The sequence below is a fragment of the Ovis aries genome, chromosome 2 (genome assembly GCF_016772045.2).
Source record: "Ovis aries strain OAR_USU_Benz2616 breed Rambouillet chromosome 2, ARS-UI_Ramb_v3.0, whole genome shotgun sequence".
In the NCBI taxonomy this organism is placed as follows: domain Eukaryota; kingdom Metazoa; phylum Chordata; class Mammalia; order Artiodactyla; family Bovidae; genus Ovis; species Ovis aries.
This window is the reverse complement of record NC_056055.1, coordinates 224,468,488-224,488,663: the sequence shown is the minus strand read 5'-3', so window position 1 is coordinate 224,488,663 and position 20,176 is coordinate 224,468,488.

The following is a 20,176-nucleotide window of genomic DNA, read 5'->3' as shown; positions in this document are numbered from 1 at the left end:
TGGAAGCTGTTTTTCTGACTGCCGTGACTTGGGCGTTTCTTTGAGGGTATGGGTGAGCGCGCGCGCACGCCCGCAGCAGTTGTGAATGGACCTAAGTTGTTCTGAGGAAGAACGAATGAGATGTGAACGTGAGAGAAAGGTCTCCCTGCCCCCCTGGAGGTCCTGGAGAGTGAGTGAGCCGGCTCGCTGAGAGTGATGTACAACCTTCGGGGGCGTCACGCGTGGGAAGGCTGGATAGAACAACCGCCCAGCATCTGTGCGCAATTGAGCAGGTGCTCAGCGCGCGTGCGCGCCCTCATCTGCGTCCAGATTATTTCGAGCAGAATGGTGGTGGAGCGCACTGGGCGGTGGATCCTTCTATTAGTGGCCCGACAGAGTCCAAGAAGTCCCACCTCCTGGAAACTTGTGATCGCTTTATTCTCGATGTTGCTACCAGGAAGTCATTTCATCTTCTGTAACTGGACTCAGGGAGCTTCAAGAGCCCGTTCTCCCTTCTCCTCTCAAAACTGACTTACTGTTGCCCCCACCTGGAAGATACTGAAAGCTATTCGTGCAGAATAGAAACTGTAGGCTTCCCCTGCCTTTTTTCTTAATTTCATTTTTAAAATAATTTATTTTAGAGTACATAAATCTGGAAAATTTATGCGTTAAAATTTCTGGAAAAGTTGTTTGATAAGCAGTAATATTTCTCCCATACCTCTAGTCCGAATACATTTAGAAATGAGGGGTATACAATAAACGCGTGTTGGTAGTTGATTCAAGATTTTATACTGTGAAATAACTGACTTTCAATTATCTGATAAAAAAGAAAATACTGCCCAAAGACGAAACCGATAAATCAAATACCAAGTCTTTTTTCCTTTGATTACAAATATATATTATTTTGAATGTAGCTATTTGATATTGTTAGAAATCACTGAAATGTTCACTTCTCATCACATTAGATGAAAAAGAATATATATCTATCCGGTTTTGTAACTGAAAAGATGAATTGGAGTGTATGTTGTAGGTGGAGTCAACGCTTTTTTAAAGAAAAAAAATAGTTGATCCAAATGTGTTTTATATGAAAACATTCTTTATTCCATCTTTTGAAGTTTGGAATAAGACAAAGTTTTCATGCCTAAACACCACAGAAGCTATTGAGGGTATGCTGTTATTCCTCATGTATTTATGCAAGCTGTCTGCATGATATCCTGACACTATTCTATGAACTGAACTTGAATGGAGCATTTGTATCTATCATAGAGTGAAGTAATTTACTGCCCATTGATAAGTGGTATGGCTGTAATTTAGGAATCACAATATGATGTGTTTTATGTCTGCACTGTCAATAAAAACAAGAAGTATTTCTAGAAAAACCTGTTTTCATGAAACTTATTTCATGGGAAAATCGCTCATGCTCATGCCCATGTTATTTGGGCAGCACTTATTTTTCTGAAATACACATATCCTCATCCAGATTCTAATTTCACATTTTGAATAGGGCTGAGAGAGAATTCACACGTGGGAATGCACTACAAGGACATTTCATGGAATTACTGGAACTCCTGAAGGCCAAGTGAGATCTGTTGTATTTTTAAAGTTTTACCCACCCACTACTATAGAATTCCCCTAAAATGAAACTCTGTTGTCAGATTTTGTTCTCAGTTTCTGTAAAATGTTTTCAGGTTCCTAATATGAACAATCACATTCCAGAGATTGGTTTCAATTTGCTTTTACCTCCAACAAGTTACTTGGGCTATTTTAATTTCTATATTCATTTTTATCTTTTATACTTTGTTTGCCTCCAGTGCTGAGAGTCTAGCATTCACAGATGTTCAGTTGTACACGGGCAACTACACATATATGTATAGTACGTGCTAGTAACAGAACTTGGCTTTGCGAATGTAACCATGTGTACATCCACATGTGTGCACACACCCATGTGTTTGCTATTTCATTCCCTCAAACTGACAACCTAGAAGTGTGTCTAAAGTTACTTGGGGACCAGCTTGCTTGAATTTGTGTTCCAGAGAGGAAGGTACAACAATGACATAAACTGAATTATTGCTCATAAATGAGAAAGAGATCTTTGAATTGCCTGAGTCACTATACAAGCCACATTGCACTTCTTTCATAGGTTGTATACATGTAGAGCTCTTATAATGAGAAATGTGAATACTTTAAAATCAAGTAGATACAATTAGGAGCTCAGTATCTGAACATGGAGAGATTGGTTTTTTCCTTCACTTTTTTGCTTTGTTTTAGTGCTAATTTCTGAATTCTTTATCAGGAATTGAGTGGCAGGATAAGGTGATGGAAAACATTTTTCAAACTTCGAGTGGTTTTCTGGCATTCTCAGGTGCCCCCCATTTTGCAGATATAACTTCATCATTTCCACCTCCTTTGGAAAGTCCTGGAATACCATCACCTTAGAGCATGAATTTAGCAGTAATTGTTGAAGTGACCAAGGAGATGTCTGGAGGACTCTTGTCAAAGTAGAAGACTCCTTTCTTATAAAAATGCAGTAACTCAGTCCTGAGCACATCTCTAGCTAATGAATATAAACCACCAGTAAAGTCACTGCAAAACGCCAGACTGGTCTGGGCTGCACACATGCTCAAGAACTTGTGGTTTCCATGGTCCAGGTTCTGCTTACGTTCTGAGACTGTTGGGTAGAATTATTGTGATTAGGTAGAATTATCATGAGACTTCAATAGTATCTAAATTTCAAGTGAAAGAAACTCATCTTGGAGTGATAGATTAAATACTTGGCCTCTGAATGTAATATGATTTGGTGAACAGGGTCCACGTCCATAAAGAATATCGGTTTGGATTCTGAAAATCAGTAACATCATCAGCAGTTATGAGTCTGAAAACTAACTTTATCTTTTCTTGGAAGGACCTTGGCAAGTCATTTAACCTCTTTGAGTCTCAGGCTCCTCATCTACAAAGTGGGAACAAAAAGAATCAGCCCTCCTTTCCTTTTGGGGTTGATATAAGGACTTGTATACAAAAGAGGGAATACAGGTGAAAATACTTTGGAAACAATCCCTATGTGGATCTATAGTTTTGCTTTCATTCAGGCTTGCAAGGGTCCAATATCACCTCCCCAGAGAAAGGCTTCCCTGGTGGCTCAGCTGGTAAAGAATCTGCCTTCGATGCGGGAGACCTGGGTTCAACCCCTGGGTTGGGAAGTCCACTGAGGAAGGGCATGGCAACCCACTCCAGTGTTCTTGCCTGGAGAATTCCCATGGAGAGAGGAGCCTGGTGGGCTACAGTCTATGGGGTCACAAAGAATGGGACACGACTGAGCGACTAAGCACAGCAGCACAGATAGATCTACCCTGACCACTCTATTCCTAAGGGAATATCTACTGAAGTTTTCTCTTTTTTTCTTAATACTACTATTTGCAATGGTCTAATTTGTTGTATGCTTTATCTCAATCTCCTGTAACCAGAATGGAAACAAGAGAAGAAAACTTGTCTGGTCACCCATTCTATCCACAAAAACCTTAACCAGCTCTAGGTATATGGTAAGTGACAGTTAACTAGTCTGTTGACTTGCCTTAATGGGAAACCCTGTTCTAAATGTTAGATGCCTTGGCTCCATTTACGCACACTGCCACTCAGTAACTCCTGAAACCCTGGGGGACTTAGGTAAACAATTGGTTTTCCCAACTTCATGTGGAGTTTTCAAAGGTGAAAAAATATACCCCCAAAGCATCCTGAGTTTTGATAAAAATCAGTTCAAACACAATGAAACTCTGATTGCAATATAGTCAGTGAAAGTAGACACTGAAGAAACTAAAAGACATTTGGCTTCCATTTCTAATCATTTTCTGCACTGCAAGATTTCAAGATGTGATGCCTTTTGGCTTCCTTCTTTATAAGCGTGTCTGAACCATCCCCTCCAAAGCCAGCAGCACCTACATATTTGGGATATGTTTACATTGCAGTGACATTTCCTCACAACATTTATGTTAAGATCTATCAAATTTCTCATTATTTGTTACCCCCTGTTTTATTAATTCTTCAGTCTTTGCCACATTACATAAATTATCCTTCATAGATTGGCTAAATTTATAATCTCAGTAGCTGAGTAATCCGCCATTAGTCTGTGATCCAACTCATCCTCTTTAATAACTTAATTCCTGTTAGCTAATATTTGTATTTTAAAGTTCTGTTATGATACAAAGACAATTATGTTCACGCCTTCAGCATTGGACTGCATCCTTGTTAAGGTAAATTGCATTCTTCTTTCTTTGAAATAATATGTTTTTATTGTATATGTTATAGTGTGAGTTTGTCTGCAGAATAGTATTTGCTACAGTAAATATTTCTGAAATGAATATTAGAAATGACTGCAGTCAGGTCTTAGTTCTGAGTTATGTGAATAAAGAAATCATGAGAGATTTTGTCTATCTTTTGCTAGATTTCTTCCCATTGTTCGTTTAAGGAAAGCTTTGTAATACACACCCTTAGCATTGTTTCTATCCATCAGTCATACCTGAGGCGAGGTCATAAATTCACCATCATTCTTGAAATACATTCAGGGAAATGAGAGTATTAAATGTTCAATTTCCAAAAATATTCCTAGGAGCTCAGGAAGAATGTGCACACTTCCCTTAGAAGAAATTGTCTTTGCATGTAAAATTGGATTATCTTTGGTTTAGAAATACCACATCTCCACGGGCTGGAAGAAGGGAAATGCTGATGTGGGAAGAAAGAGGGTAGAGAAGATGTGCAAAAAAGTTCTCCTAACCCCTAATATTACAAACACACATTCCAAAATAAACGGGAGTGAAAGCATTTAATCTTTGCAAGAACAGAACACTTTTATTTCAGCAATTATTATCTCAAGAACCATGGTCTGGTTGTATTTGAATGACTCAGCTATCTCTGATCACAATGATGAAACTCCTTATCATATGGAAATGATACTTTGATAGGATTTATATGTCTAGTGTGCGCGTATTTAAAAGTAGTTTGCAGTCAAACTTGAGAGGTAGAGAACAATAGCACCTGACTTGCAGCTTGGGGGAAGGATTAACTTCAAGTTGTGAAGTAGATAGTTTTTGCGCGGAAGAAACTTTGGAACTGAACTCTGCAAGATTTGTCCCTAGAGCCAATTTCTTATTAAATTCACACACAACAAACTTGTTTCCTGATTGGAGCCTTAGCAGAGGTTCTCGGCTGTGGCCGCAGGTTAAAATTACCTAGAGCGCTTAAGGAAAAAAAAAAAAAAAAGCGAAAGCACCAGTCCCGCCGCAGAGACGTTTCTTTAATTGGTCTGGGAGTAGGGATAGGGGTAAAGAGGCGAGGCGCATCAGTATTTTTAAAAGGCGCCGCAGGTGATTCTACTGGGCAGCGAGATTTGAAAGCCATTATACTTCACAACGTTTTTTATTGAAATGCGACGCTCTCCCTAATCTCACTTTAATGAACGAAAGGCCGCCAGGTTTCTAAGAAACTGGGAGATTGTGGACAAATGCTTGGATTTTGGAAGTGGCCATAATTTGAATAACTATTTGACTGCTGCTCTACTTTCTGACATTCTCTCTGCGTCTCTATCGCTTTCTCTCTGCACACACACACTCACACACGCCTGTTGACTTTGTCTTCCCAGGAAAGTTAGGTAAATATTTGCAGCCCAATTTGGCGCGCTTTGTGGTCTTTCCTAATGTAGTGGGGATGAAAGATGCGCCTCCCCAAGGCTTTTCCGTGGGCTCCCCTCGGCCCCTCAAAATAAGTGTGTGCTTTTCCAAATCCCGCAAGTTATCAAAATTCAGTGACAACGTGGGGATTTGAGGGCGGATTATGCGGATAACCAGGAAAAGTCTAGAGGTTAAATTAACAAAACCTGGCCAGTTGACAGCTCTGGGTGTCATCGACCATGGCAGCTGAGGGCGAAGCCGCTGGTCGCCGGCAGGTGTGGGCCTGAGAGCAGATCCAGCTCAGAAAGTCCTGTTTAAAAATATTTGCTAGAAGAGTTACATTTTTTTTTTTAAGACCCTTCCGAGTAGCCGATCAGCGTGCAAATTAATTCCACGCTCTGGGACCCAGGTGTAAAGGGATTTGTGCTGAGACTCGGCGGCTGGCGGGCGGTGGAAGGCGGGGGACATTACCTTGATTTCTCCCCCTTTGAACGCGGACGCCGGAGACGGTTCGTGGCTGAATGCAAGGACTCTTGGGCGGAAAGCGGAGGCTCACCCTTCCGCGGGAACCCGGGGCCGGGGCAGCCACCGCGACAAGTTCCCGGGGAGGCTCCTGGGCGGGTGGGATGGCGGGCGGATGGTCTGCCTCCTGGGGCCGGGCTGTGCCCGCACCGGCGCAGCCTCCGGTGCAGAAGAGAACTCGAGACCGCCCGGGGCAACAGGCTGGTTCCCGCACAACTGGGGCGACACAAACGTGACCTCTTTGCAGCCCCCGACCCCAATCCCCAGCCCAGCAACCCCTACACTGGCGATCCCGAAGGACAGGCGCGGGCCCGGGTGAAGCAGAAGGCACAACAACGCTGTCACCAACCCACTGTAGAGCGCATGAGAACCCGCTGGTGCGGTATCCTGTCAACCTAGCCACTCAGTAAAGAGACTTAAAGGCTTGTTTGTTTTGCCTATGTATGAAAACTGGTCTTCCTTCAGCCCTTACTCTCCGGATTTTGTGACGCCCGGATTTCAGAGTCTGAAGGTCTCTGATCGGGTGGCGTCGTTACCATTCTTGGATGTCCACGGGCCCATCCCAGCGCCCGTCCCAAAGTTCTGCATTCGCATCTATTCCTAAAAATAACAGAGAAGCCAAAAACCCGCTCCAGCCTCCCGCCGTCTTTCCCATTTCCCCGGCGGCTTTCGCTGTCCCCACCACCACCGCGTTTTTCCAGCGTGGGTCAGCGGAACATGGACACCAAGGGATGGAGACTTGGAAGTAGTTCTGGTGTGTTCGGTTTCCTTTTGGAAATTCCTCGCGGTTCTCCGCACCAGCGTCGCAGGCATCCTAAGCGAGGTTCACCACCAGGCTTTGAGCCTACGAGAACTTCAAGAAGCCCGGCCCACGACACGATCCAAATAGAGCGCTGATCCGCGGGAGGCACGAAGATTTGGATTCCTCTGCAAACATGCATCAGCTGCCTGCCACTTGTCCTCTAGCCCGAGTTAGAGGCGGCTTAATGATGTTAAGCGTCTCTGGTTCTTCTCCGCCTGGGAAGACAGAGTTATAAACTCTAACTGGGAGTAAGAAAAAATGATTGTTTAAAATAAGCAAAAAAATTAAAGTGGGATTATATTACTAGAAGCGTTTTGAAGGGAACTGACATGGAGTAGATTTCCAAATTATTTTCAATCGAGATAAGATAGATCGGTGCCTCCCAGAGGCATTAAAGGTAACTTTTGTTGAAATTAATTTACAGAACAGGGCAAAGCATCTGCCTGCAATGCGGAAGGCCTGGGTTCAATCCCTGGGTCAGGAAGATCCCCTGGAGAAGGAACAGACTGGTTCCAAATAGGAAAAGGAGTACGTCAAGGCTGTATATTGTCACCCTGCTTATTTAACTTATATACAGAGTACATCATGAGAAACGCTGGACTGGAAGAAACACAAGCTGGAATCAAGATTGCCGGGAGAAATATCAGTAACCTCAGATATGCAGATGATACCACCCTTATGGCAGAAAGTGAAGAGGAGCTAAAAAGCCTCTTGATGAAAGTGAAAGAGGAGAGTGAAAAAGTTGGCTTAAAGCTCAACATTTAGAAAACGAAGATCATGGTATCTGGTCCCATCACTTCATGGGACATAGATGGGGAAACAGTGGAAACAGTGTCAGACTTTGATTTTTTGGGCTCCAAAATCACTGCAGATGGTGACTGCAACCATGAAATTAAAAGACGCTTACTCCTTGGAAGAAAAGTTATGACTAACCTAGATAGTATATTCAAAAGCAGAGACATTACTTTGCCGACTAAGGTCCGTCTAGTCAAGGCTATGGTTTTTCCTGTGGTCACGTATGGATGTGAGAGTTGGACTGTGAAGAAAGCTGAGTGCCGAAATATTGATGCTTTTGAGCTGTGGTGTTGGAGAAGACTCTTGAGAGTCCCTTGGGACTGCAAGGAGATCCAACCAGTCCATTCTGAAGGAGATCAACCCTGGGATTTCTTTGGAAGGAATGATGCTAATGCTGAAGCTCCGGTACTTTGGCCACCTCATGAGAAGAGTTGACTCATTGGAAAAGACTCTGATGCTGGGAGAGATTGGGGGCAGGAGGAGAAGGGGACAACAGAGGATGAGATGGCTGGATGGCATCACGGACTCGATGGACGTGAGTCTGAGTGAACTCCGGGAGATGGTGATGGACAAGGAGGCCTGGCGTGCTGTGATTCATGGGGTCGCAAAGAGTCGGACACGACTGAGCGACTGAGCTGAACTGAACCAGTATTCTTGCCTGGAGAATCCCATGGACGGAAGAGCCTGGTGGGCTACAGTCCCCAGGGTCGCAAAGAGTCGGACACAACTGAGCGACTTCACTTCACTTTTGTTGAAATTTATTTACAGAACAGAGCAAACAGTGAGAGGTAAAGTATTTGGCCAGCTCCCAGATCCCATCCCTTTGGCGGTCTGATTGGAGAGTTAGAAACTTGTTGGGCTTCTGATTGAACAGGAGTGACAACACCACATTGTCTGGGGTTTAAATCCTAGTTTTGTTGCTTGCTAGCTGTGTGACCTAGAGCAAGTTAAGTAAACTTGCTGGTCCTCTTTTTCCTCATTTTAACTGGATACAATCTCGTGGTTTTAAACAGTAAGTAAATTCGTCTTTATAAAGGGCTGAAGATGCCAGTACTTATGAAATGCTCAATGCATATATGCTATTACTCTTAGATAGTATTATATTACTATTAATTCATTATAAAATGAAAATGTGCCAGTATCATTAAGTTCTATTGTCACTGCACAATTTCCCCTGTTTTCCCAAGATAGTTTATTCGAGACGGGGAACCCAAGCCTCTGGACCAAGGAGTTGTTCGGCTTTCTGAGCACTTGTTCTCCCAACCCCAGGACACCAGGCATGTTCTGAGAAGTCTTCTGGAAAGTGTGGTCTGATTCCTGGCAGGTAGACTGTGACAGGTGATGGAGAAATGGCTTAGCCCCCACCTGTGGTAGTGTCAGAGGATGATGGCATCAGAAAAGGTTGACGTAGGACTTCTCCAGGGGTCTAGAGGCTGAGGATCTGTGCTTCCACTGCGGGGGGATTCAGGCTGGGTCTCTGGTCAGGTGAGTAAGATCCTGCATGCTGTGCAGTGTAAAAGATAAGCCTCATCTCCCTACTTTGGTACTTTGGGACAGAGGAGCCTGGCGGGCTATGATTCATGAGATCATAAGAGTCAGACATGACTTAGCAACTAAATCACCCTTAAAAGGATTTGGTCCAAGTGTTGATTTTATGCATCCTTTCTCCTATCAACCTGCACTTGTATAGTGTGTGAGCTGGCAAAGTCCAATCTCTATTTCTCCTCGTCTTTTTTTTTTTTTTTAACACAAATTAATTATAAAACCATGGGAGCAAACTAAATGACATATTCTTAAGTCAATACTAAATAAGGATGCGTGTGCTGTGTCTGGCACATAGAAGGATCATCACTTTCATACTTTTCTTCCTAATATCTTTTTCTTCCTCACAACCCTCTGTATCCTGTTGTCCCCTAGTATACAACTATCCCCCCCACCCCACATATTCTGGAACAGTGAAATGGGGATTCAGGTGACTTTTCCCAGCACAAATGTATCCTTCAAATCAGAAACAGTCATTCTGTGCTGTCTACTATGAGCCCACCTTGACTAATGTCAAGTAGAACTTTCAAAATCAGAAATATCTTATCATATTTCTTCAGTATTTTGTAATTTTCTCTCCCTCTCCCCTTTTCAATCTTAAAGCAATTCTCTTCTTTTCCAGGACTTTCCAATTTCTTCTCTTTTGTCTGTCTCTGAGAACTTCGATTTTCAGGGTCCTTTCCTGTTTTTTGAGCTCAGAAGTCTTTGATTTCCCCTCCCAGAGTGACTTGCCAATCCCTCCAGAGTTCACAGTGCCCCCAGAATCTAGCTCCCACCACCCTGGTCATCCTGCCCAATGAAACCACACTGTTTGCTCTTCTGATACTGTAGCTTCCTCACCAATCAGAGAAGAAGAGTGTGCTGCACACCTGCCCTACTTGGAAACATGACCTTGTTCTGGGGGACATGTGATGATCCTTTCTATTGCAAGGATGACTCTTATGATCTCGTTACACAGGGCAGCAACCCAGGCTGTCTGAGAACCTCCTCAGCCTGCTGTGGAGATAGAAAACAGATCTGAGATGCCCCAGGAATTCCCTTTCCGCGTGGGCCTTCTTACCTCTGCTGCAGGTTCACCCTGCTTCTGTTTTTCTCCCCTATCAGTTCATTTCAGTCGCTCAGTCGTTTTTGACTCTTATGACCCCATGGACTGCAGCACGCCAGGCCTCCCTGTCCATTGCCAACTCCCAGAATTTACTCAAACTCATGTCCATGGAGTCTGTGATGCCATCCAACCGTCTCATCCTCTGTCGTCCCCTTCTCCTCCTGCCTTCAATCTTTCCCAGCATCAGGGTCTTTTCTGATGAGTCCGTTGTTCGCCTCAGGTGGCCAAAGTATTGACTGGAGTTTCAGCTTCAGCATCAGTCCTTTCAATGAATATTCAGGACCGATTTCCTTTAGGAGGGAGAGTTCTCCCCTACCAAGTAGCTCCAAAATCGAGTAGGACTTTGCTTTCTCAGTTGTTTCCTGACAAGTAAGAACAGCTCCTTTTTGTTGAGCAGCGTGTCCCCTGCTGTTCTGAGAGAACCGAGGCCCTCTTTCAGACCCCCACGGGGGCTGCCTGCTGCTGTTTCTGCTGCATCTGCTGGTTCCTTTGATCCCAGACCCTCCCAGTGGCAGTGGTGGTGGTTCAGTCGCTAAGTTGTGTCCAACTCTTCTGACAACATAGACTGTAGCTTGCTGGGCTCCTCTGTCCATGGAATTCTCCGGGCAAGAATACTGGAATGGATTACCATGTCCTCCTTCAGGGGGATCTTCCCGACCCAGGGATCAAACCCCATTCTCTCACATTGCAGGAGGATTCTTTACCGACTGAGCTACTAAGCCTTTCTATTAATAATGTATGAAGCCCTGTGAAGACATTCTCTCCTGTATGGTCCTGCTGGTTTTTTCCCATTTACCTCACAAGGCTGGGGAAAGACGACTGGTTTGCTAGAGTCTTGGGCTCCTCCTCTGGAGTCCTTTCTCTCCCCTTCCCCTCCGAATGGTAGCGGACATGGGAATCATTTAGGAGGGACATGCATACTTGCTATGCGAAGCAGGGCATGTGTAGTCTGCCCAACTCTCTCCAGCCTGCAAGGAGTTTTCTCCTAGTTAGGGAGCAGGAATGACATGTCCAGATGACTGGGGGAACCTGGACACCAAGCCACCTGGACATCTGGGTCCCCCATTTTCTTTCAAATAAAAATTAAATTTTTGGACCATGGGCATCGAGGAGAAGAATACGCTCAAGCTCATGCTGAATTTTTGAGCCAGGGACACCTGGAAGAGAGCGACAGGGAAATCTCAATCTCCTGACCCCCAACAGTGACATCTACCTTACTCTCAGAGGTGGCGTGAGGGATGGCTCCAAGGAAAGCTTCTATTGTTGGTGGCAAGATTCAGTCCCCCGTCACTCTTTCAGTAGTTGGAATGAAGTGTCTTCGGAAAGAGAACAGTGGGAAACATCTGGATGGACTTGCAGCCCCCAAAGTTTCCTCTTTCTAGGTCAGATCCCGCCCCCAGTTCGCCAGGATGACGTCAGAACGCCCCGCCCACTGGCGGTAGTAGCTCCTTAAGCTGTTGTCCGTCTACTGGGTATTTTCACCTTCACCCTTTTCCTTCCTTTAGCCATCACTCCTTCCAACCCTAGCTCTCTGCAGAAACCTACCTCTACTGAGCCCGACCCCAAATTACTCTTTTGAAATAGCAATGTGCCAACCCCATCTCACTCCAGGGTTGCATACCCCTTCTCCCCACAAGTCCTCTGAGCTTCTTCAGAGCTGAGCTGCAAACTTACAGTCAATCTCCTGACAAGTTGCATCTATTTATTTATTTTTTGGTTATTTTCTGGGACTTCGGCTCTGTCAGGATGAGGACTCTGGTTTGTTTTCATCACAAGGTTAGCCCTAGCTTTTGGAACTGCTCACAGTAGAAGTTCAGTAAGTATGTGTGTAATAAATGAAAAGCTCTGGGGTGGCTCTGGGACTCAGCCAGAGGACAAGTCAACCATTCAGTGCGTAGAGTAAGATAATCAAAACTGCCCCAGGGAAAGACTTCAAAGGCCAGGCTTGCAAATGTCTCAGGGCCTGGGGGTGACCAGTGGGTAAATGAACCCGTACATTTAATGAAAATTTTTTCAGAAGAGGGAAGGAATGATTGAGAGACTGTGGGACATGGAGTGTACCCAGCCTCCACACAGAGGAAGCAGCAGGAAAGAAGGAGATGATGCATTCAGAGGATGAAGCTTAAGCCAGGAGGGTGGTGCTTGCCAGCTACCGCATCCCGCACCTCTTGGCCTGGCCAGCTCGGCCCAAAGCAGGATAGCACATTCCCATTCTCCTCAGGCCTTCACGTCCCCAGGGCGCAGGCCAGGGTTTGGTAGCTTTGGGCACCGTAATCATGAGAAAAGCTGGGATTAGGTGGAGAGACATTCGGTCTCCTGGGGAAGCTCTGAAAAGCCCACTGGCCTTGGACGCTGAAGGATGCAAGGGTGGATGGACCAGCCCTTTAGGGCATAGGAGGTTGAGTGCCCAACCCCCATGCCAGACTTGAGGTTGCAAAAACCAAGAGAGGCAGCTAAGAGTGCACCCTACATTCCCTGAGGTCGTATCCTCACTGTTCCAGCCCAGAGAGGCCACGAAGAGAGCTTGCGGAGCACCCACCTCAGCTGCTATGGCCCTGGAAATACTTACCCTATTAGATTTGGGTCCTGAATTGCCCCCCTCCCCTTTAATCAGCCAGAATCTCTTTAAGGGGCTCCAGTAGAAGAATCTCATCTCTGATGGTGCAGGTTCAAAGCCCAGAGAGGATGGGACCTGCTTAGCATAGTGTTGGAGGGGTGAGGGTGGGGGTGAGAGGAGCTCAGACCAAGAGACCAGTCCTGACCAGGTTGAGGGGGGTGGTCTATAGACATCCTATTCCAGGACTCTTTCCTGAGTGAGCCCAAGGGTCTCTGCCCTCAGAGGACAGAGTGCTGTAGGGCTGCCTGGAAGGAACCTAAATTTGGCGACCCCCATCTCCAGCCAGCTTCCCCACAAGGGACCTGGAAGCTTGGAGTTTTCCCGATTTCTCAGCCAAGAAGTAGAGCCTCCACCCCAATCCCACCCCCTCCTATGCAAAGCAAGCGTCCTCTTGCACCCTGCCCCCCGCCCCTTCCTGGAAGGCTTCTAGGGTCTTCCAGCCACGCCCTCCAGGGCAGCTCTCTCGGGGAGGGGGGGACGTCCTTGGGGCCACTGGACTGGGTTTTCTGCTCTCCCTTCCTGTCGCTTCACCCAGGAGTAAATGAACCTCCACCCCACCCCTGGAACACGGCTCAGCCAGTATTCGGGGCTCCGCAGAATGGATTTTAGTCCGGCTGCTCCTGGAAGCATGAAAGAGAAGGGCGGGGAGCTATGTGGGGAGGCGGCGGCCAGAAGAACCGGGGGCCGGGCGATGTGTTCGAACGAGTCTGCTTGTGAGTTTGTGTGTATGTAAACGAACGAGTGCCCCGATGCGGGAGGGACGGGAGCGGGGGACGTCGGGGGTCTGTCGGGGCTCTAGGAACCCGGCGCGCAGCCGTCTCTGAGCTCTGGGAGAGGCCTGGCGTAGCCCCGAGGACCGCGTCTCCTCCGGCCGCCCCTGCAGCGCCAGCCGAGGAAGGTGCGCCCGCGGCGGGCACCGCCGGCTCCTCGGCTGGCTCCCCAGAGGCGCTGTGGGAAGAGATGAGGCGTCCCCAGTACTTTCGCTTCGGGCCTGATGGATGCGACCGCACACCGAGGGTTGAGTAATTAATAAAGATTACGACCGTTTTGTCCAAACATCCCTCTTAATTAATGAAGAGGAGGAAGCGAAGGGTGATTCATTGGCATTTGGAAAAGTCCCTCGGCGGAGGGGCTTTGCTGTGTGGAGGGGGCCGCTGGTATCCAGGCCACTCCCGGACCGAGGCGTTCTCATTCCGGATCGAAGTGTCCCGCAGCCAGTACCCCTTCACCGCGCCGTCTCGGGGACGTGCTCCCCGGTACTCAACAACCCCCTTCCTCAGGCTGCAGCCACTCTAGGTCGAGGTGGCCCTCCCCTCCCTCAAAGGATGCGTTGGGACCTCGCGGGCAAGCCTCTCTCTCGCTCCGCCGAGTTCGCTCCCGGCGGTGCAGCCTCATCCCGTCTAGTGAGGACCTCCAGGAGCCGGGATCGCTGATCCCTGGGCTCTGTCGATGCTCCGCAGGGAGAGGGCTGTGGGAAGGAAAGAAGCCAGTTCCGAATCCCTAAGGCCAAGTGCGCGCAGAAAATGCTGGGAATTCACTCCTGCGTGGGAATGTACGTGTGTGTATCACCGTGTAAACAAATCTAGAAATGGATGTTTGTGTGTCTGTATGGCTAGTATGCTCATGTGTGTATTTCTATGTGTCTGTGCGTGTGAGAACCTGTGTGTGAACCTGTGACTGTGTGTGTCCCCGTGGGGGTCTTCTATGTCTGTTTCTAAGTATCTTAGCGGCGCCTTTTGCTAAAATACCGCCCCCCTCCCGGCCTACTGTCCACCTGCTACAGCCCCGGAAAACAGTGCTGCCTCTTTCTCGAGCTTCGCTGCATTAAAACCCTCCCCCTTGAGCAGGAAACTTATTTCCTCCTAGTGGAGGTGGGGGGCGGGGAGTGTTCCCTCCCAGCAGGGGCTGGGGGCCGGCAGGTGGGGGACGCCGCCGAGTGGCAGCGTGGAGGGCCCAGGAGCGGGGAAGCGGCTTCAAAGGTTTGGGGAATGACTCTTCGGCCTTTATTTATGTCCCTATTAATATAATATCCATCATGTAGATATTGATCTTTATCCTTTAAACTGATACGCTGGGAATCAGTTCGCCATGCAGATTACATTTCCTACATATCCAAATGTTAATCTTTAAGACTCTGGGCCAGTGATATATATTTTTGCAGCCAGATAGTATTAGATTTCGTTTAGAAATGAAAAGAAGAAGAAAGGCTTTCCGAAGCTCATTTCTCTTGGGGCTACTTGTCTTAACTCTTGGCCCCGGGCAGGGTGTTGGGGGTCTGGGGGCCAGCATGCCTCTTGCAGGGTTTTCCAGGGGTGGGGTGGGAAAGAAAAGCCACCAGTGTGACCTGAGCGCGGGGCCCCCAGGGGACCCGGGGCAGTTTTCTGTGACAGGACTCTGGGCAGTCTGTTAGCCCCGGGTCTGCACTTCTATCGAACGCTTGCTCCAGCTCAGACTTCTCCTGGCTGCCTTCTTTCCATTGCTTTCACAGTATGAGATGATTAGTTTTCATCTTTGCAGAGTTTCCCCTTAGGGTTCTTCTGACTCCAAACTTCTAAATCAAAGGTTTTCTTCCATTCCTCGACCCCAAACCCAAGGCTAGATTAACGGTTGTCTCCGGAGCAGGCAATGGCAACCCACTCCAGTACTCTTGCCTGGCAAATCCCATGGACGGAGGAGCCTGGTGGGCTGCAGTCCATGGGGTCGCTAAGAGTCAGACATGACTGAGCAACTTCACTTTCACTTTTTGCTTTCATGCATTGGAGAAGGAAATGGCAACCCACTCCGGTGTTCTTGCCTGGAGAGTCCCAGGGACCGGGGAGCCTGGGGGACTGCCATCTCTGGGATCGCACAGAGTTGGACACGACTGAAGCGACTTAGCAGCAGCAGCACCAGAAAGAGAAACTTTGTTTAGAAGAGGGAAATAGGTGTTTTCCAGCAGGGAAGAGAAATGGAGAGCAAGATTAAGACTCAGAAAGGAACATGGTGTCCGTCGTAGTATCTAGAGATCTGAAGGGCTGAGGTAACCAGTTTTGGTTGTGGTGAATTCCTTTTCCGTTTTTTTCTTCTTTCTTCCTCCCTCCTCCTTTCTTTCTCCTCTTCCTCCTCTCCTCCACCTTTGAAAAGAAGAGTGATCAGGCTGTACCCCAGGGTGAGGAACCCCCCTCCCCTCATGCCAGGTGAGCTTCCAAGGGGTGGGAAGGTCGGGAGGCAGGCTGCAAGCAACCCTCTTCCTAAGAATCTCCCTTTGGTCCCCACCCGTGCTCCTCAGGGCTTTAGCCAAATCCCCGAGACTGGCCTCTTCCAGCTCCCCAACCTGTTGCGTTTCCTCTGCCGAGTTGGCAGCACAGTCCCCACCCCTCAATTGGCTTTGAAAACCCAGGGACCGCAGGTCCCAGACTCACTCACAGCCTGCTGCCCTAGGCTCCCGGGGCCTCACTGTGGCTGAGTTTGAACAGCCTGCCGGATCTCTCTTGTTCCTTGTGTTACCCGCCTCACTCTTCTCCCTGTGAAATCCCCCTGGGAGAGAAATTGTTTGTGGACTTGGAAAGGATTCAGGTCGAGAGGCAGTGGTGGCTCACCATGCTGGCTCGGAGTCTGAGAGAGACCTGGCCTGATCAAAGAGAAAGGCCTAATAGTCCACCCTGCTCCATTCCTTCCCTGCCCACCCCTCCTGCTCCTATCCTGCCCCGGACCCCCCACTGGACACTGCACCCCACACCACTCCATCTGAATTCACAGTCCAGACACTCCCTCCAGGCACCCTGGGGCAGGAGTTCCAGGTGTGGTCATTTGCCTTTCTTTCTGCTCCCAATGTCAAGGAAACCCCAAGACCTCCTGCTTGCCCCAGCGGTCATGGGCACATTCCCAGCTCTGCTCTCGAACCCCACTTCAGACCCCCAATTTGGCCTGCGCACCTCCTCTCTTCCTCAAGACCCAGGCTGCTCCCAATAATACCCCCTTTCCAAGATCCCTCAATCTTTACCTTCAACACCAGGATCCCTTCATACGGGGTCCTTCGTGTTTGCATCTCGTACACACACCAGCAGAGCAGTTACCAGGAATTTCTCTTCTAAATTTCAACAACACCTCCCACCCAGCCCCCAACACATTCACTCTTTCCTATTTGGGCAGGACATTTTTTTAAGGTAGTATTCTATGAGACTCTTCTCCCGAACTCCCCGCCCCACGCCACCCCCCCCACGCCACCCCCCCCCCCCAGCCCCAAACAGGCTCTGGCATCCTGCCTTCCTTATTTGCATAAAAAATAATTTTTGCAGAACCAAATGAACATGAATAGGAGACGAGCTGCTGTGACATTCATTCTCTCCTTCCCTCACCACCTTTCAAAAAATACTTTTTATGTCTCCTTTCTCTCCCTTCTTTTTCCTTTCCTCCTTTTCTTCTTTTCTCACAAACCATATGTTCTTTATTGAGAACCCCTTCTGGGGTGGCTCCCCCAGCTACAGGGGCAAAACCACTGCAGCTGATCCACTCCACATTTCAGTGAGATGCCCACACTTCCGTCTAGTCCCTAAATCCGACCCCATCCCAACCGATTTTCCAACACGGGAGAACAGGCGCCACAGCTTTTGACGAAAAACTGCAGGGAGCCTGATGACAGTTGCTAAGTCCGGCTCTGAGATAGGCCTGGGTTTATTTCCGAGCAATCACCAATCTGGTGCCCGGAAGAAATGCGTGGTCAGGATCTGGCATTTTGATTTCTTCCTGGGGAACATTTCTCAAGAACTGACGGTTTCCCGTTGCATTTCTCTCAAGCCTTAGGACTGCCTCCTGAGATGCCTGAGACCCGGCGGGAGGTCAGATGCCTCCCTCAGAGGCTACTCCCTCCAGATAAGGCAAAAAAAGATCTGGGTGACAGGCACCCTCCAGTTCAGGCACATTATTTCATATAGATCATAATTTCCTCTTAAGGCCTGTGTCCGGATAGAATAAGGTCATTGTCTCTCAGAGGCCCAAGAAGTCCATAGATCATGAAAGACTGTGGCCTGGGGCCCACAAGTGTGGGAGCTGTGTTCTGGGTGTCACCTGGCCCAGGCAGACTTCACTTAACCTGACTTGACTGTAGACCCCTGCATCCAATCCTGCCAGGAGGGAGAACTTTCTAGGAGCTGGGTATTGTCCTCCCCTCCCCCAGAACTGGGAGGGGAAGCTGCTGTCTATTTCACCTGAAGGGCTTCTGAAACAGGGTTGTGGGGAGGGGGGTGGAGGAAGCAGTGGTAAGTTATGATCCTGTTTTGGTTGAATTATCCTACTGTTGTCCTCAAGTTTCATCTTACACATGCACAGATAGTACTGGAGGACACCACCCTCCTTCACAAAATTGAGCTACAGACTCTCTGGCTGCTTTCTGGGTAATTTGTCAGCAGAAAGGATGCTGCCTCCCAAACCTGGATTCAGGGCTGAAGGGTGCAGGCACTCATCTTCTGAGCCCACTTCAGGGTCACTCCTTTGCCAATGAGTAGAATGGGGACTCGGTGGCTTACAGGTTCCAGGCAGGAGTGGGGCCTGGAAGAGACTCGCTTCCTGCTGCAGGAGTCAGGCGGTGGGCTAGCTTTGGCTTCCAGAGAGACTTTGGAAAGAAATAAGGGGAGGCCAAAGCTTTCGAAGACAGGGAAGGAGTGGCTGGAATGCAGAATCAGGTGCCTTCTTGAGAAACCATGTGGGAAACCAGTAACCACTCCGTCCTCTGGTGATCAGTTGCTCATGTGATGCGAGACACTCCCCATCCCCCCTGTCTGACTTGGTTGCAGTGGGTACCACCAGCCAGGGAGTCTCAAGCAACATTGCTGTCCTGGCCCTCCTGAGTCAGACTCTGGGTCTACCAACCTCAGAGAATTTGGACTCTGGGGAATTTGGAAGTGATCCCGCAATCTTATGGGCCCAAGCACCTTAGGATGTCCTCCCACCCATCTCTGGGTCTTCAGGTTCCTCAAGCTGTTGCCAGGGTGGGGAACAGTCGAGTTAACTGGTAGCATATAAATGCCAGAGCGATCTGGTGGGCGGGGGTGGGGGAGTCCGGGAATGAGAGGCTCCTGGGCCACAGGTCTCCACTCCACCCTTTCTGGTTTCCATTTGTACATTTTCATAGAAAGGGTTGGTCAGTTTATGGATGCGCGTGCTGGCCAGGCACCTATGGGCACTCAAAATCAATTTCAATCGGCAGTATCCCCATTCAAGGGTCCTGCCGGCTCTATGGTTGCAAGGAGGATGCAAAAGCTGGGAGAGTGAGTCTTTGGCTTTGTGTCCCTTCACGGATCCACGGGCCCTGGGGAGAGAGAACGCCCAGGGAGAGAGCATTGGGTCCGCGGGGAGAGCTTGAAGCCCGAGCCCCTCGGCTCTGCAACAAATGAGACACAGCCCTGGCCGTTAAGTTTTTTACACCATCATTGCCGGCGGTGGGGAATGGCTCCCGGGTTCCTTTCAACTGCGAGTTGAGTTTGCATTTGCTCCCGTGAAACGCACTTTGGGTACCTCCCTCCTCCAACAAGAGCCAGGGACCCTAGAAGGTGCTCTGGCTGCTCCGCTCAAGCTTTAGTGGCAGAAAACTTGGAAAAAGCCCAGCTCTTGAGAAGTAGCGTAGGAAACAGGACACAGGCTTTGGTGGCCCTCAAGTGTGCAAGAAGGAAATGAGAACGTTTTCCCCCTGACAAACTGAATCATTTTGTGTAAAACCAAGTTAAACAGGGCTGCGTGCTAAGCAGCATCCCTCCAGTGTAATGTGAATGCACGGGGCCTCCCCCCTCGGGTGGGTGAGGGGGTGTCCAGACTTTTTCTGGTGTCTCCATTGCCCATCTCTCAGTCAACCAAAGCTTTTGACTTTGGGCTGAGATGAAAGCTGCCTGCTTTTTCCACTTGCGAGTGGAGTTTTAAAAAGCCGGCTCCCACACAGTTGAGCAGCTATACTCCCCCCAACCCCCCATCTTGCCTTCTTAGTTTGACTTAATTAGGGGGTGGAGAGTTGGGGTTGGGGGGGCTGAGTTCACGTAAAAACTGTCAAATGAGTTGAGGGGGAAAAGGACGAGAGAGGGTGGAGAACTCCAACACAGAAAAAATTCAAAAATCGTAAAAGGAAAAGGGGGAACTTGAAGCCCAGAAGTCATTGTTTCCTTTATTTCAAAGGGAAAAACCTGCCCGAT